At 47.1% G+C, this 15,022-nt stretch overlaps 1 long non-coding RNA gene across 1 annotated transcript in view; it reads right to left on the bottom strand.

Annotated features, from left to right (window-relative positions):
- Positions 1-12,535, bottom strand: part of LOC146181934 (uncharacterized) — a 28,705-nt gene extending 16,170 nt beyond the window's left edge. Inside the window, exon 1 of the long non-coding RNA XR_014700030.1 lies at positions 12,436-12,535. This is a non-coding gene — a long non-coding RNA (uncharacterized LOC146181934). The remainder of the gene's footprint in view (positions 1-12,435) is intronic.
- Between the last annotated feature and the right edge of the window lie 2,487 nt (positions 12,536-15,022).

The following is a 15,022-nucleotide window of genomic DNA, read 5'->3' on the forward strand; positions in this document are numbered from 1 at the left end:
CGATTACGTCGACTTCGCAGGCTGGCGTGCGTGCGCGGCAGAAAGCATAACCATCGGGACGTTACCCTCCTGCTTGCGAATGTCATTTTTTATCTGACGGCTACGGCGTGCGTCTGGTTTGCATCGCACGAATACGATCCCACATCCTGGCATATATGCAAGGAGAAACTCCGGGATCTATGTGGCACGCCGATCGCCCGCTAGCTCGGCGCTAAAAAGACCTGGTATCCCGAGCCCAGTCTTCGACCGAATATTTCTCATGTAATCAAGACGTCCTAGCCCTAAACCGCAAAATGCACAGTGTCATGTCTGAGTCCGACGAGTTGGGCCACATGTTAAAGGGAATCGCAGACAATGATTTTACTATAATCCTTTGCTGACTATACGACGGTCGACACAGTCCTCCAAGCAGTTCGAGCAACCAAAGCCCCACCTTACTGCTCCCCGCTCTCACAGCTTGCCAAACACAGCTGCAACATCCTCGTACGAAAATCTCCCAACACTGCAGCAGTCGTCTCGTTCGTTCTATTTGAACAGCATTGTTTGCCGAGAGCTAGAAGCTATGACGCCCGTTGCAATCATCCCTCGGCCGACAGATGCTACTACAGCCTATATCCAAGTAGTCGTTCGCCAAGTATTTGCTAATAACGGCCTCAACGCAAACGTGGTCTTCAACTCTGGCCAGCCTTTCGAACAGCCTTCGCTCGCACCTAATGTTCCAGTCGTAGCTGCTGCGGCTCCTACTGCGACCTTCCCGCCCGCGACCCGTTGCCCGTACCGTCACATGGCACAATGGCGCACATTAAACAACCGCCCTTATGCGTTTTACCTTCCTACTGGTCGGTCACAATTCTCGTAATTGCCGAAACCGTGACGTAGCGCCACTTCGAGCTCCCTACTATCATGATTTCAGCGCAAATTGCGCACTAATAAAAACTCTGCGTGACACGCCCTCCCGTGACTTCAACGTTTTGGCCCCGCACACCTAAAGTCGCCCGCCGTCTGCCCAGACCCACCGTGCCAACCTCACTGTTCACCGTCACCCCGTTCCCATGGCTCTCTCTCGGAAAACTAACCAAGGCAGCGCGCGGAGGTAACGCTGCATTGAAGGCCTTGTCATAAAAGCCGCCTGCTGACCACTGCTCATCGCAGCAACCTTTTAGATATCTGTGCGGACAGTTTTCCTATCAGTGCCCCTTATTGACGCTAGTGCTCTGATTTCTGTCCTCCGCTCTTCGCTTCGACGTTGTCTCAAGAAGGTTGTCACACCCGCAGGTTTGTCACACCCGCAGGTCAGTCGTTCGTGTGCCTGATGGAACTGTCGCTGCCGTCGTGAGACTGTGCACTGCGCGCATGACAATTTGCGTCCACACTACCCTTGTGCGTTTCACCATCATCGACAGCTGCCCCTCACATTGCCATACTAGGCATCGAATTCTAAGACGTTAGCCTTTAATGGCTCATGCTCGCTTATCTTGTCTGTCCGTAAAAAAATCTTTACATGGGAGGTGATAGCTGCCAGCTGGCATGGCCAAGCATTAACTGGACTTAGGGCTTCCTGATATTACGTTTGGCAGGAGCTGCCAACTCGGTCCTCGCCTTTCATATGGGAAGGTGATATAAGACTCAGCCAGCCAAGACCCTTGCATTCCCGTTATCCCTAGGTCACGCAGGCACGTGCATTCGGTTCGGTTAAAGCGGGCTTTATGTGTTTGCTGATAGCTTATGGTATCGCGTAATTCCGAAGGTGGCAGTGAAAACAGAGAGGAAGAGGTTTCGTAGTGGATGGCTTCTTACCACCGCGCGATATAAAATTTCGCCTCATAGCAGTTTAGTGATCGAAGGGCCCCCTAGAATTTTTTAACTGGCCAAGCGACCCTGATCGATTGCTCAACTCGCCTTATTCGCTTAGACCTGCCGTTCTGCAACGAAAGCATCGATATCAAACCCGTCTCTGATCCATCGAAATTTTTTGTCTACCGCCGGAAGGTGCCTTCGGAGCATCGCAGACATCGCTCGTCCCCTTACCTCTCGTTTGCAGTAAAACGCACATTTCGCATAGGGCCGCGACCAGCTTATGTCTTCACAACCCCTGCTTTTGCCCTCAAAGCTCCACTTGTCCTTGGCGCACTTCGACCTTTCCGCACTCACAGAACTGCGCACCCGCCCTAGCGGCGATTGTATTGGCGTGATCCTTGTACAATACCAGCATGACTTCTCCCGTATAACTGCCTTTGATAGCCGCCTGTTATCTCCTTCTGAGCGCAATTATTCAATTACCGAGCGGGAATGCCTTGCAGGTTTTTAATGTTGACTAAATTGCGCCCTTCTTGTTGGGGTGCTCTGTCTGCGTAATGACACACCATCACGCTTTGTGTTGGCTATCCTCGCCCAACGACCCCACCAGCCGCTTATATCGCTGGGCCTTAAGCATATAAGAATACACATTTACTGTGGTTCACACGTCAGGACATTTACACCAAGAAAATGACTGCTTGTGCGACCATTACGTGGATCCTCCCGATGTGTCCCACCATACTACCGACGGCTATGTTTTTTTCCACCTCGTACTTTATTAATATCGGCTCCGAATAGCGTCGCGATCCTGCACTGTGCCCCTTTATTGACCAGTGGCGCAACAGCTACGATTCGTCCGTCAGCATATTTGTGCTACATAAGGAGGCATTATACCGACGCAATATGCGGCCAGACGGCACGTACCTTTTGCTGGTCGTCTGGCTTCATCTGCGCTCCACTGTTCTCACTAAACTTCATGACGCCTCTACAGCAGGCCACCTGGCAGTGGCACGCACAAAAAACATAGTGCGTGCGACGATGATTTTTTGGTCTCGCCTCTACCGCTCTCACCTTCGCTACATCGCCGCGTGTAAGCTGTCTCAGCATCACACGGCAGCTTCGCTTCAACCTAGTGGGCCCCTGGATCCAATCGCAGTGCTGACTAAGCCGTTTTCTCATGTGGGCATTGACCTACTTGGGCCTTTTCCGAATTTGACTTCAGGGAACAAATGCATTGCCGTTGCGACTGATTACGCCACCCGGTATGCTATACCTAGAGCTTTCTCCACCAGCTGTACCTCCGACGATGCAGGCTTTCTTCTACGTGACGTACTCTTGCGTCATGGCGCTCCTCGTCAAGTGCTCCGCGATCGCGGTCGCTGCTTCCTTTTTCAAGTGGTTTATGATCTTTTCCTCTCATGGGCTATATGCGTCATAAGTTCCCAACGCCCTACCATCCACAGAAGAACTTGCTTACTGAGCGCCTTAATCGTATACTGACCGACACGCTGTCAATGTATGTGTCCGACCACCATTGTGTTTTAGCGTATCTTCACAATTCGTAACGTTCACCTGTAATACTTCGCGGCATGATAGCGCCGGAGGTTGTTCCTTCTATCTAATTTTCGGTGCGACCCTTTACTTTCCATTGACACTTCGCTGCCCCTTGATGACGCTTCCTGCAGTTACGCTTCAAATGCCATCGCTCGGGCGGATGTTGCCCGCCCTTACCGCGTCTTGCTGCACCATGGCGATGTGAATCTACGAGACCAACCCCTCTGCACCAAACCAATCCTTCCACCACAACTCACACAGAAGTCGTGCATGTCGCTCCTCGGAAACCGTATCAATATATTTCAACTTCATAGTAAGCACCAGGACTGTGCTTCTTGTGTGTGTGTGTGTGGGGGGGGAGTACTGTTACGATGTGCAGTATCGAGACGACGACGGCGTGCTGGTGTGGTGTAATGAAACAGACAATGCAGAAGCTAGGCTGGGTTAGTTTTGATGGTGTGTGCCCGGCAGTGAACTCTTGCGGTTATATCCGTGTACTTCCCATAACATCATGTTTACATTTCAAAACAGAGTCACTATACAAGTATGCCTAAGATAAGTTTTCAGCAAGCTACCCGAAAGCACAGAATGCCATCACAAGGACCGCGCGCTTTCTTGTGCACTGGTTTATCTACCAACTCGTCCCCGCGTGCAATATGTATAATCCGAAAACTCATAGCTCAGATTAGTACAGCGAAACTTGGCGTCTTGGCTCAGTGTGTAAGACGCTCGGCTTGTATAACCCTACCGCAGCGATCGTGTTTCGATGGAGGTGCAACGAAACGACGTCTATGTGCTGTGCCATGTCAGTGCATGTTAAGGATCCCCAAGAGGTCAAAATTAATAGGAATCGCTTCTCTATGGTACACCTTTCTCTCTCTCTTCTGAATACCACCTTTTTCCTTTTTCTTAAAGTGAGGTCATGTGTCCCTGTCGATGCTTAATAGATACTAAATCCATTCTTTCCTACAACCCAATTTATCAATTCACATTTTTTACGGCATGACTCAAGTAAACAATAAAAGAAATGAAATAGCTCTTCTGTCATACGTGCACAATCAATCGAACAAGCTCGTGCAAACGTCTTTCAAGTATGGCATTACCATTGTCCAAGCTTTTTTGGGTATTGACCTTTTGGTTGGCATCTGGAACAGGAAACCAATACGGTGGAGTCAAAGAAAGGAATTTTTTACTTATACATGCATATAACTTTGAGAAGCAGAAGCCGAACTTTGCTTAGGAAATCTGTTGATTTGGGACGCATCATAGGCCAAGATAGAAGTTCCTTAACAAGAGCGCAATGAAGCCCCCCCTCTCTAATGTCCACCCAATAACATTTGAAGATGACGAGAAAATACAATTGATTAAAATAATAAAATCACTAGCTAGGAGACAAAACGACTTTTGGTCCGTTATAAAATTCTGAAATGTAATTAGTAACTACATTATGATTTTGCTTTTGTTTCCATTCTCTGTTTCCTCTTTGGCTTTTCCATCTGAAGTGTCCCTAATAGATGTTCGAGGGGTGTACGCATAAACGGACACACACACACACACACACACACACACACACACACACACACACACACACACACACACACACACACACACACACACACACACACACACACACACACACACACACACACACACACACACACACACACACACACACACACACACACACACACACACACACACACACACACACACACACACACACACACACACACACACACACACACACACACACACACACACACACACACACACACACACACACACACACACACACACACACACACACACACACACACACACACACACACACACACACACACACACACACACACACACACACACACACACACACACACACACACACACACACACACACACACACACACACACACACACACACACACACACACACACACACACACACACACACACACACACACACACACACACACACACACACACACACACACACACACACACACACACACACACACACACACACACACACACACACACACACACACACACACACACACACACACACACACACACACACACACACACACACACACACACACACACACACACACGCACACGCACACGCACACGCACACGCACACACACACACACACACACACACACACACACACACACGCACACACACGCACACGGGGTGGCGCAGTGGTTACGGCGCTCGACTACTGTTGCCAAGGAACAGGATCGAATCCCGGCCTCGGCGGCAGCTTTTCGATTGAGGCGAAAAGCAAGGTGCCCGTGTGCTGTGCGATGTCAGTGCACCTTAAAAAAGAACCCCAGGTGGTCGAAATTTCCGGAGTCCTCCACTACGGCATCTCTCATAGCCTGAGTTGCACTGGGACGTTAAGCCCCACAATACACACACACACACACACGCACGCACACGCGCAGTGAAAGCAGAGGTACAGCGCAATATTCTACTCTATAGTTATATGGAGCTATTTGTAAATTTTTTTCAATGCAGCTACTGATCTCATCAAGTATGCTTTTTAGGGGTGTCAGTAAATTAGTCTAATGCCTCGAAGAGCCGTATATGCCTCATAACAGAAAGAAAGATTTAACCAGGAAAATTGAACAACAACGATTTTAACACCTTATTGGCGCATCCTCTGTGATAAATATATTAGCGAGATCTCGGAAGGAACACCTAGCTGAAACAGTTAGCTGAAACAGGACAAAACCACAGAGTTGCGAAAATTATCGCGTATTGTAACCTAGTCTGTTGCTTTTTCTGACAACATCTGAACTCTGCAGTTTCCGAAGAAACTTTTATGAATTCTAAGGGACATGCAAGTATACCAAGTGACAGGTTCTGCACTTTTATATTCTAGAGGTGAGTTTATAAATTCTAATGCTCCCTTTCCGAGAGCTGCTTGCTTACAGAGCTGTTAGGTGTGCTGAGCAGGGCGCTTCAAGCTTAGAGAATCCCTGTCATTCATATTTATGATTTGCTTAGTTGCTCGTATCTCTACTATCATCCTACATTAAATTGCGCTGTACATATTTAAGGAAATAGGTTTTGCTTACTGAGAGATAACAATCACTGCCCAAAGAAAACATAGAGACAAAATTGTCGACTTCATCTCAGAAACTCCTGTCGTAAAGAGGACCTTTTTTGGCTGCAACTAGCACTTTGTCGTTTGTGCTGAAGTTTTTGCTTATGCTTATTCTAATCATAAATTTATGAGATTTATGATTAGAATTCTTACCCATGTCAAATATTTTGTTTCTCGCTGAATTATTAATTTGTTATTGGTGGCGCAAAGCTATGGGATAAGACCGTAGAAAGAAAAGCAAGGCCGAAAACATTCTCGAATCCTTATGCAGCACTTTGGAAGTCGAACGCAGATGTCTATGAAAGGTCACACATTGAATTTCAATCGATGTCATTAATATCTCAGTTATCCCAAAAATATATTTTCGCCGTTGTCGACCATGCCTTCGGCAAGTTATGTGACCATTGGCTAACTTGTATTCGGGTTGTGTGTGGTCAGGATATGGGTTGAAATGTTGATTTGCAAGGCGCTGGAATTAAATATTCACCGTTGCAACCGAAATCTACTCCTCCACAGACTATGGACAAGGATATAAATACGCTGCTTCCCGGCTATGCAGATTTTTACACTGCTTGGTTAAAGCGGTGCTTTATGTCTATCTCGGGTGGTCTTTGATACGATTTGATATCCCATTACGGTACTAAAGGATATGTGTAGGCTTCGTTCTTAGCCCGACTGATTTCTATTTATTTCTCGCGTTTTTCTCTGTACTGCCTTCCGCCTACCTATACAAGCTTTAGGACCATCACTCGTTGCTTGTCGAGAGTGGACATGAGTGAGTCTATGATGAGTGAGTCCCGATGAGTCGAAATGAGTGAGTTCAAATGGGTCGTGAGTTAAAATGAGTGAGTCCAGATGAGTCTGAGTTCAGATGAGTCGTGAGTCGAAGTGAGTTGAGTCGTGAGTCAAACATGAGTGAGTCGAGATGAGTGAGTTCAGATGCGTCGTGAGTTGAAATAAGTGCGTCCATGATGAGTCTGAGTTCAGATGAGTTATGAGTCGAAGTGAGTGAGTGCAGATGAGGTGTGAGTCAAAACGGAGTGAGTCGAGATGAGTGAGTGAGCCCAGATTAGTTATGAGTCTGAGTGAGCCCGAGTGAATCGTCATCCTGCCTGAGTTTGAGTTCATGAGTCTGAGTGAGCCCGAGTGAGTCGCCAGCTTCCATGAGTTTGAGTTCATGAGTGTGAGGGAGTCCGGGCCTTATGAGCCTGAGTGAGAGTGAGCCCGCAGACAGACCAAATTTTTCAGAGTGAGCCTCAGTGAGCACACGTGATTTTGCTGACCTATGGCACCACGTGACACAGATGGAAGTCGACAAAATGCTGGCGAACAATATTACTGAGCCTTTTTGCAATCCCTAGGCCCCCTGTCGTTTTAGTCAAAACGAAAAATCAAACTTGGAGATACTGTGTCAGCCACCGCCACCTCCATCAGATAAGTAAAAAAGACGTTAACTTCTCCCAATAATTGCCGATGCCCTTCAATGCTTGCATTGTGCCAGCTATCTATCTTCCAACGACATGCGTTCCAGCTATTGGCTGATAGCTGTTCACGAACGGGTTCGCGAGAAAACAGCATTTGTCACCCTGGATGGGCTATACCAAATCAAGGTTTGGCCTCTCTAAAGCTCCTGTGACCGTCCAGCCCATTACGGGCTTGATCCTCCATGATTTAAAATGAACGACGTGTTTATGCTACTGATGTGATGTTGTCCATTTCTCTCCAACATTCACAAGCCATCCTCACCGACGTTTCTGGCCCTCTTCCCCCGCGCCGGTCTTCAACTGAATGCCAAACATGCACCTTCGACCATCGCAGTATCAAAATTCTTAGCCATTTCGTTGATGCAACTGGTGTGCATCCCGACCCTGATAGAGTTCGCACAGTGTGCGAGTTCCGTACTCTACGTAACACAAGTGATATGCGATGTTTTCTAGGCCCCTGATCCTACTTCCGCCGCTTCATTCGCAACTTCGCTGCATAGCACGTCCCCTTAACTCCATTATGCAGATAAAGGTGAATTTCTCGTGGAGCCGTGAGCAAGTTCATGCATTCACAACACTTATTAGCACCCTCACCGCTCCCGCTGTTCTGGCGCACTTCGACCAGTCTCCCCCTGCAGAACTGTGCACCGACACTAATGGCCATGGTATTGGCACAATCAATTACAAGAATACATGTTTACGGTTGTCTGGAAGTCAAGCCGTTCTCATAAAGACGCGGACTGCTTGTCCTGAGCCCCTCCCCCCCCCCCCCCCCGTTGACCCGTTGATCCTCCCAAACTGCCTGACTATACTGTGATGAATGTTTTTTTTTGCCAATCTCAGAATTTCTCCACATCGGCGTCGAAAAGAGTCGTGATCCTTGCTAGCGCCCCATTATTGATAATCTGTACAACGACAGCTTCTATTCGCCCATCAGTGTGTTTGTGCTACGTAACGAGATATACCAACGCAACGTGCGCCCAGATGGTGCAGATATTTTTCTTATCGTCCTGACACTTACTGTTCTTACGCAGGTTCATGACGCCACAAGAGAAGGGCACCTGGGAGTGTCACGCCCATACGACAATGTTTGATGGCGATTCTACTGGTCTGGCCTTTACCGCTATGTTCCTACCTACGTCGCCGCTTGTGAGGTGTGGCAGCGCCAGAATACACCCTCACATCAGCCTAGAAGGACCCTGCAACCACTCGCCGTTCCGATTTAGCCCTTTTCTCGAGCTTGTCTCGACCTACTTTGGACATTTCCCATGTCGACTTCATGGAACAAATGGATTGCCGTGGCGACCAATTACGCCACACGGTATGCCATAACCAGAGTTATCCCAACCAGCTGTGCCTCTGACTTTGCAAACTTTCTTCTGCATGACGTCATCTTGTTTCATGGCGCTCGTCTTCAACTGCTCACCGATTGCGATCGCTGCTTCCTTTCTCAAGTTGCTCATCACCAGCGCCCATGCGCTACGCGTCACAATTGTTCCCAACGGCCTACCGTAACGGTAAAGTAACGGTCTTACTGAGCCCCTTAATCGCACAGTGATCGACATGCTGTCGATGCATGTTTCTGACGACCATCGCATCTTGACTGAAACATCTCTTTGCGTTTCATAAAATTCACCTGCAACTATCTACGTTTCCGCCGCGACATTTACTTCCTTTTCGAACTTTTCTGCCTCTTGACGATTCCTTCTTCAGTTACGCCTTTGATGTCATCGCCCACTCTGATGCCGCCCGTCATATTGCTCGAGATCGGCTTGACGTCTATCAGTACTTTTAAAAGCCCCAGAACGACCTTCAGCCCCGTAACGCCCACTACCGTTTTGGCCCCCTCATGTTCCTCTGGCTCCTGGAAGGACGCGTGGGCACGTGCATGACACTTCTGCTTCTCTACGCGGGCCTTTACCGCGTCTTTCAGCAACTCACCGCGGTCACTGCGGGATTATGCCTTGCACCCCAACACTCCTTCCACAATCCCTCACCCCGAAGTCGTGCATGTCACCCGTCTTAAACCCTTTATTCCCTAGCTCACCTGGGTATATACGCATCAGGACTGTGCTTGTTCCACGGGAGACGGGGGGGGGGGGGGGAGGGTATTGTAGTGCTACGCAGTCTCGGAGACGACGATGTGCTAGAGTAGTGAACAACGACGGCACGACGCGGAAGCTAGGCTCTGTTTGTTATCAGTGTTTGTCCCTGGTGGCTAACTGTTGCGACTAGGTCGGAGTGCTCCTCGTAACGATATAAAGCGCCCAACACCCTAACCAAGCCGTGCGAACATACTGCGTAGCCTTGGGCCAGCGTGTCAAATTTAGTATCGAAGGATCACGGAAGGCTGGACTGTGATCGCATCCTCCGGTCACAATGCAAAAACCCAAATTGGTGGCGCCTGCTGATTCGTCCGGGACATGGAGTCTCACGACGACAAAGGGGTATGTGAGCTGACTGAATTGCAAATAGCAGGGCTTTCACACACGAATAAAGTGGCCCTGAACAGAACAGTTAAAGCTCAGCTACTTTGGTCATCTGATGAGAAGAGAGGAGTCGCTGGAGAAATATTTGATTTTGGGAAAGGTTGAGGGTCGCCGGAGAAGGGGTAGGCAGCGAACGCGTTGGTTAGATGGCATCCTCGAGGCACTGCAGATGAATTTATGTGATGTTAGGAAGATAGTGAGAGACCGGAAAGCGTGGCGTGACATGGTCCATAGGGTCACGAAGAGTCGGACACAACTGAACGACTGAACGACTGACTGCACTGAACTGAACAAAACGCGATATAGATTTGACCAAAGCCGCACGCACGCAACTGCGTTGGTTGGAAATACCTTGTCCGAACCGAGATCCAAGCATGCCGGTTTCATTCACATCTCACCCTCTTTGAAATCGTCCTGCAACACGTCCATTGCCATGCATAATATTATGACATCATACGAACCGCCAAACAGTCACTGCCCGGACTATCATTTGGCGTCTACTGTCTGGAATGCACACAAGCATTTTAGCGCCATCTTCGACCTTAAACTGGAAGCTCTGCCCTTCAACAGTGCCTCTAACTGCGCGCTCCTCCTGACATAGCGCCGATTGGACTCAACGTTGCATTTTTAATTAATGTGGAATACTGTTGTACGGCGTTCTGCAGCATCCAGGCTCGCACAGCAGCGACACGCTCATGTCAGCGTCAGTCGTTGACTTACGTAGCAAAATTACGTGCCGTGTCCGCGTTTCTAGCAGCTGAGCCACTAACAGTTTTTTCAGCATATTCCGGTCTACATATGTCCCATATTTCGCAGCAAAAAATAAACACACAAATAAATCTTCCCTGCCGGTATATTCAGAATCCGGCTCGAGCCCAAAGACAAACTTCGCCGCTCACTTGGTCAGCTGCTATCTCGCTAACTAGTTTATTAAATCGGTAAGCTGCGTGTACTTCATTCCGTAATTCCATGCGATATTTTGGACGTCGTCTTTAGCGGCTTTATCTATTCTTGAAAAGTTATACGAAACCCCGAAAATGTGATACTGTGTCTTCCGGTCTCCGGGGACGCGTGAAGATGGCGACGTTAGTATTGGAAGAACAAGAACGCGTTGCTCCTGCATGAGACGACCTGCACGGATGCGAATTCGTACTCGTTCCGGTTTACTGATGAAGACTACCGCCGTGCTCACCGCAGAGAACAGCAGTGGTCAAGATGACATTGACAATGCTCTTCAGGTAACAGCGCAAAAAACACAGACGAGACACAAGAGCAAGAACACGCAACGCGCTGTTATCTGAAGATGAATAACCAAGAAACTCAAGCTGCTGCTTTGGCAAGCGACAATGCTAGCCAACCATAAGGTTTCCGCTCTGTAGACTAAATCGTTAAACTGTGGTATTTTTTACTATTCCGCAATTAACTATATAAATCCACCTATAAAGGTTTCAAGCTGAGTTCCGGTTCTCATCAAGAACATTTATAGTGATGTCGGCAACTTAGACTACAAACTCAAAATGGCGTAGCTGATGCATAGCAGGAACAACCAACCATCAAGGTCAATGCATACAAAGTGACTTTAAGATGAGGTTGGCCGCATACTGGGCGCTAAATATGTTTTACCAGAACTATGAATAAACACCCAAAAGAAGAAAAATCCACGAAATCTGATACCTGATGCTGCGTTGCAACCTGATCTAGGCTTCTCGTAACCATCCTGCCGTTTCTGCAGAAACGTTTGTGCGTCCTAAAGAAGTATAAAAGAAACCGAACACACAGGTTCTTCCTCTTTAATAACTATATTAGAGTTCATCAATGATAATACCTCCTTTTTGGGAAATGCTTGCTTACAGATATACTAGGTTTGAGGTTTCAAGGCACTGCGACGTTTAGAGGTCTTCGGATTCATATTTTTAAGGTTATGCTGGTTTCGCTTGTCTCTACTCTTAACAAAAATTGAAGGGCGCTATATATACTAAAAAAACGATTCATTCTTACTCAGAGATAACAACCAATGCACAGAGGAAACACAGGTACAGAACTGTAGACTTCATCTCAGGAGCTCGCTACTCATCCGGCAATCAACAGGACCTTTAGGGACTGAGGCTGGGGCTTTGACATTTATACTAAAGATGATGCTCCTTGAAATTATATTCCATGTCATGTGCTCAGTTTCTCGCTAAAGCATACAATTTTAATTGATGCCTCAAATTTAATTGAAAAGAACACCATTGAAAAGCACCGAAAAAAATTCTGAAATGGCGGTATAGCACCATCGAAGTGGCGCGCAGATGGCACTGAAGTGTCAGACGTTGAATTTAAAGTAAATACGTTCATAGCCCCATCTTCGCTAAAATCCGTCATCAGCTTTGTCGCCTTAGCATTGTTGCATATCACTGGCATTGCTGAACAGCGTATACTTGACAGGTGACATGGACAGCTGTGACGTGTACTCTGGTTATGTAATGCCATAAAACCTTATGAAATGGCCAGTTTTGCAGGAGCTGTAACTCAAGCATAACATTTCGGACAGGAATTTGAGACCGCATTGCGGCCCTGCAGAATCCTTGGATTGCGAGTTAAACACGCTGGCTCCAGGCCATGCAGGGGCTTTCGCACTGCTCGGGTAAAGCGGTTCTTTAAAGCTGCCTCGTGTGGTCTTTGATATCATGTAATATCGCATGATGGTATGGTAATGAGTATGGTAATAAGCACAAATTGCTAATGGGAATCGCTATCGCTTTGGCGTCGCGACCTTAGCGGCGTATAGCAAATGTCCTCTCTTCCTTTTCCTGAATCTTTTCTTGCCATATATTTCTCCTTCTTATGCGTTTTTACGATCGTGAATGATGACCTCACTCCTCTTGCGGGGATATCATAAAGGTTGATAAAGGGAAAGTAGAAAAGACAAAACATTTGCAAATAGTTTATAGTTTGATTTCTTTATGCATACCCGTCTGAGGTATAAAACCAGCTCTACTTTTTAATTCGGTTATAGCGAAAGAGAGCATCACTTGAAAACTTGCTCTTTACGATTTATTTAGAACGGCTTATATTTATGAAAACGATAAGCTACCTCGCACAGATATCAGACATGCAGAACATTGCATATTACAAAAAGGCGGTAGTTTTTTGGCCAGGACAAATCAGCGTTAGCGAGAACCTTCTATGACATAGCCCTTAGGTAAGCGTAAATTTTGAGCATTGTGCTGATAAAAGACACCCCTGCAATACAGATTCCTAAGCGTGTTAGGCTGAGTTCTCCAAAAAATATAGACACGAACATTTTATTTTCAAAGACAAATAGTTTAGTAATAGTTCGTATTCACATATCATACGATTACATAATTACAGTGAATGTATCCGGAGACGACTCATGAGGACGCTGTTAGGCTTCTGCTATCTATTTTCAAGCAGGAATTCCACTCGCCTTTAGGACAGTCTCATAATTCCTTTCAAACAAAGAAGGTTCACTTTTTTCATGATCGAAGAACCCAGGACCACCGAAACAGGGACCACCCCCTGTACAAGGCAGTCACACAACCAACTGAGCATAATGATAAGAGAATTATTACACATTACATTCATCTAAGCACAGCCACACGCCTGAAAAGGAAAGATCTACAACTTTCCCAGGAACCTTGTAGTTTAAGATTATTCGCATTTGTCCGGGGTTCGAAAATCTGGCCGCCGCCTTACGTATGTGCTGCTGAATGTTTTTAGGGTCAAATGTCTTCCTCTTCTTTTGGCTAGCAGATTCGTCCCGATTATGGTGATAAAGACTGGCACTGGTTTAGCTCAGCCATGCCAGAACATACGTTGCGAGAGGTACGTTTCACTGGCTCAGTTTGTTGTGGTCATGTATATTTAGTAATGAAAGATATTGAATATACACATATTTCATATTTTTTGCTTGATAGCGACGGAGACTTCCAGATGATCTGTGGAGTAGCATGCAGCGGCCTTAATTTTTCTATACTGTATGTCGATTTGGCAGTCTTCAAACGCAGCCTCATGTGTAGCCTAATGATAAACGCTTGTTCTGTGCTACCAGATTTTGATAGCTTTAGTCGATTTCTTGGTTCTAACTGAGACAGAAGCCTGGCGGTTAACCGCAAACACGGGGTGAATTTAAAATGCTTGTCATTTCTTCAATTCAAGCTGTTGACGTTTTTGTCCTCATGGAAATCAACACATCCGAGGCTTCAATTGGCATTTTTACTTCCCTACTACAGCTTGCACATGCTGACGCGACAACTTCAAAGGGATGGTGGTATTGCTATCTTTGTGAAAGAAAAAAATCAGAAGTGTTCAACGTTGCTTGACAGGATATGGAGCGAACGCATTAGCTGTGGGTGACCGAGCGTTCTTCTTCTCTTTTTCTTCTTCCTCAGCCCACATATAAAGCCCCGCTTTAACCAACCCATATGAACGTGCCTTAGTGGCCTATAGGGGTAACCTGAATGCCAAGGGCCTGGCAGGCTGATTCTGACATAACCATCCCATGTGAAACGAGACCCACGGCGGCAGTTCCTGCCAGGGGACCACGCACACGGACACGACACAAGCGACGAGCTTTTAGACC

The sequence above is a fragment of the Amblyomma maculatum genome, chromosome 8 (genome assembly GCF_055883805.1).
Source record: "Amblyomma maculatum isolate TAMU_Amacu chromosome 8, ASM5588380v1, whole genome shotgun sequence".
Lineage (NCBI taxonomy): Eukaryota > Metazoa > Arthropoda > Arachnida > Ixodida > Ixodidae > Amblyomma > Amblyomma maculatum.